Below are 3758 nucleotides of genomic sequence, written 5' to 3' on the forward strand. Positions count from 1 at the left end.
AGTCATGGTCTATTCAACAGAGCAAGAGTTTGAGAAAAGGCTTTTAATCAATAGTGTCTACTGAAAAAATTTATTTTAAAACCAAAAAACCAACGAAGATTTGATTCCCTAATTACGACGAACTACATATCGATATCTGCTTAATTGATATTTAATTTAGATCTAATTTTAGTTTTACTTTTCCCCCAAACAATCAAAGTATCATCCGCCTTAGCTTTACGAAGTAACCTTAGAAAATGGTATATCGATTCATAAGTCCCTGTGGGATCGATATCTTTTAAAACTACGCGATAGAACTGTGCACTTGCAGTTAGTACCCCAAATCGACTCATAAAGTCGCGATCAATGATAACACGAAATTATACCATATTTTAGGACTTAATTCCATTAAATTCTATGACTATTTATTTCGGTTTACTACATTTTATAAGATATTACGTGGTATTTTCTTCCTATTTGTCTCAGGTAGCCTATTTTGAAGCACAAGTAAAAATGGAAGAAAAGGAGGTGCAAAAAGGAGAGAAAAAGAACCAAAGGCCAAAGCCCAGCCCAAAGCGCACAAGAAACCAATGTTGTGCCTGTGACGGACGTCACAGGGGGCGTGACGAGCGTCACACAAAACAGCCTTGTGACGGACGTCACACATGGTGTAACGAGCGTCACACCATTCCACTATCTTTTTGGCGCAAGTAACGCCCTCAGAAGACTTGAAGAGACGTTGAGGAGTTTGTGCCCTATATCCACGCCATGCATTTAGCCACGTTGAAGACCCTGGGGAAACGAAAAGCAGTTACCAACACCAATATAAATAGCTACTTCAAAAACCTAAAAGGGTTCCTCGGTTTTTCCACGCTCACGCTGCCGAAGCTTTTCCAATTTTCTTTCTTTTTACGCTTCTGCAATTTTCTTTTCCAGCAACTTAACATTGTTTATTTGTTTATTTCTTTTGCAAGTTCTACATTCTTTTTCCCTTGCAATTTACCTTTCCCTTTTTAGCATTTAGATATTTTTCGCATAATAGTTTCTACACCGGAAACTATTGTGTAACTTTTTATCGGATCTAACCTTACGTTAGATTTTAGTTTTATTTCCTTGGTTTAATTTATTGTTTAATTGAAGAATCCAAGAACAAATCCTACCGGCTTGTGGTGGAGTGTTCAAGACTATTGTTTAACGCATTCAGGTTCTTTAATCATTATTTAATGCTTTGTTTTATTATTTATTTATATTATCTGCCTGTGATGAGTCTGTTTATGCATGATATGTATTTCTGTTTGTTTAGCATGTCTGGCTAATTCGCCTAGATATCGGTATGTAAAGTAAGCGAAATAAGGGATCAAGACTAAGTCGGTCTAATTAAACTTAAAATTAAAATCAATCTTTTTACGGTCTCAATTTACAGGTTTAATAACAAGATTTTTTACCAAAGTAAAAGATATAAAGAAGTTAAAATCAATAGAGCGAGAGTTTGAGGTTTTAACTGGACAGTGTAAATTAGGCATTAATTCTAGATCAGGGCGAGAGCAAGTTTTAGAGTTAATTAAATTCTGACCTTTTCCAAAAAGTATTTTTAAAGATTGAATGTGAGGACGAGAGTTAAGCATTCGGGTTTAATTGTATAACCTAAGTCAACAGAGCGAGAGTTTGAGATAAGGGTGTTTAAAACGGTCAGTGTTTTCTTAAAAAGAGTTTCTGCAACTTTATTACTTTCAAAAAGTGGTTTTTGACTTAATTATAAGTGACAGCTACATTAACATAAAATCATGGTTTATTCAACAGAGCGAGAGTTTGAGATAAAACCTTTAATCAATAAAGTTAACTGAAACGATTTATTTTAAAACCAAGAAACCGACAAAGAATTGAGTCCCTAATTACGACGAACTGCATACCGATATCCGCTTTATTAATATTTAATCTAGATCTTAGTTTAGTTTTTAGCTTCGCCCCCCAAACAATCAACCACTATTCACCTTAGCTTTACGTAGTAACCTTAGATAACGGTATATCGATTCATAAGTCCCTGTGGGATCGATATCTTTTAAAACTACGCGATAGAACTGTGCACTTGCAGTTTGTACCCCAAATTCGACTCACGAAGTCGAGCGATCAATCAATGAGATACGTAGGCATGGGATGCGATATCCTAGCGATCCCTTTTCCCATTTCCCCGAACTACGTCGACTCTGATGTTTGTATGCCACGCACTCGCTCACAAGGCGAACCGCTCTATTTACGAATCAACGATATCGAACTATATCTCCGAGTCTTACGACGAATTCGGGAATATCGTGCTGCAAACAATCTCCCTCCTATAGAACTTCCTGATTTCAAAAGCCTTTTTCCTTCGATAACCGAGATGGCAGAACCAGCTCGTGCTCTTAGAGATTACGCCGCTCCATCGCAAGATGAGCCACATTCAAGTATTGCTCCGCCCGCAATCGAAGCAAACAACTTCGAACTTAAACCTTCGCTGTTGCAGGCGGTGCAACAGAACCAATTCTCTGGAAATCCTACCGAGGATCCAAACCTTCATTTATCCGTATTTGTTCAATACGCTGATACTGTTAAAGCTAATGGTGTCACTTCAGAGGCAATTCGACTTCGTCTTTTTCCTTTCTCATTAAGAGATAGCGCTAGAAGATGGCTTCAATCTCTCCCTTCCAACTCAGTCACCACATGGAACGAGTTGAAGAAAGTTTTTCTTGCCCGATACTTTCCGCCAAGCAAAACAGCTATGTTAAGAGCCCAGATAAACGGATTTAAACAGAAAGATAACGAGTCTCTTTTCGAAGCATGGGAAAGATACAAAGACATGATGAGACTTTGCCCACACCATGGTTTGGAAGACTGGTTAGTGATTCACACATTTTATAATGGTCTCTTATACAACACAAGGTTAACAATAGACGCCGCTGCAGGTGGTGCATTAATGAACAAACCTGATGCTGATGCTTACCAGCTTATCGAGAGCATGGCCCAAAACCACTATCAGTGGGGAACCGAACGAACAACGGTGGAAAAACCTCAAACGAAAACTGGCATGTACAAGATAAGTAACCTTGATCACGTTAACGCAAAAGTGGATGCTTTGGTCCAGAAAATTGAAAGTTTAAACGTATCACCTCCAGCCGCCGTGGTTGCTATAACTCAGAATTGCGAGGTCTGTGGAATCCAAGGCCACACTCCTACGGACTGTCAACTCTTGACAGGAATCCAAGCAGAGCAAGTAAACTATGCTCAAGGAAGCCCCTACTCGAATACCTATAACTCAAATTGGAAGAACCATCCAAACTTTTCATATAAGAGTAATAACGCTTTGTACGCACCTGGACAGTCTCCAAATCAAGCGCCAGCTATACCTCCGGGATATCAGAAACCGAACCCATCCATGCCTAACAATAACGCCCCTAGGAAATCCAACTTGGAAATCATGATGGAAAACTTTATAGCTTCCCAACAACAAACCAATAAAGATTTCTTAAACCAGAATGTACACACTGGCGAACAACTTAAACAACTAGCAAGCAAAGTAGATGCCTTGGCTACCCATAACAAAATGCTGGAAACACAAATATCACAAGTAGCCCAACAACAAGCACCTACTGCTGCCCCAACTGGTACATTCCCTGGACAGCCCCAACCTAATCCGAGAAGCCAAGCTCATGCAATTATATTAAGAAGTGGAACGGAAGTGGAAGGACCGTCTGATCCAAGGATAGAAAACCAAAACCCTAAGAAATCAACTGAGGAAAGTGAAC

General features: G+C 39.1%; 1 pseudogene; it reads right to left on the reverse strand.

The window, feature by feature from the left end:
* Positions 1-2741: 2741 nt before the first annotated feature.
* On the reverse strand, positions 2742-2841 carry LOC127123995 (uncharacterized; annotated as a pseudogene).
* Positions 2842-3758: the final 917 nt, after the last annotated feature.

Source organism: Lathyrus oleraceus, chromosome 2 (genome assembly GCF_024323335.1).
Source record: "Lathyrus oleraceus cultivar Zhongwan6 chromosome 2, CAAS_Psat_ZW6_1.0, whole genome shotgun sequence".
Lineage (NCBI taxonomy): Eukaryota > Viridiplantae > Streptophyta > Magnoliopsida > Fabales > Fabaceae > Lathyrus > Lathyrus oleraceus.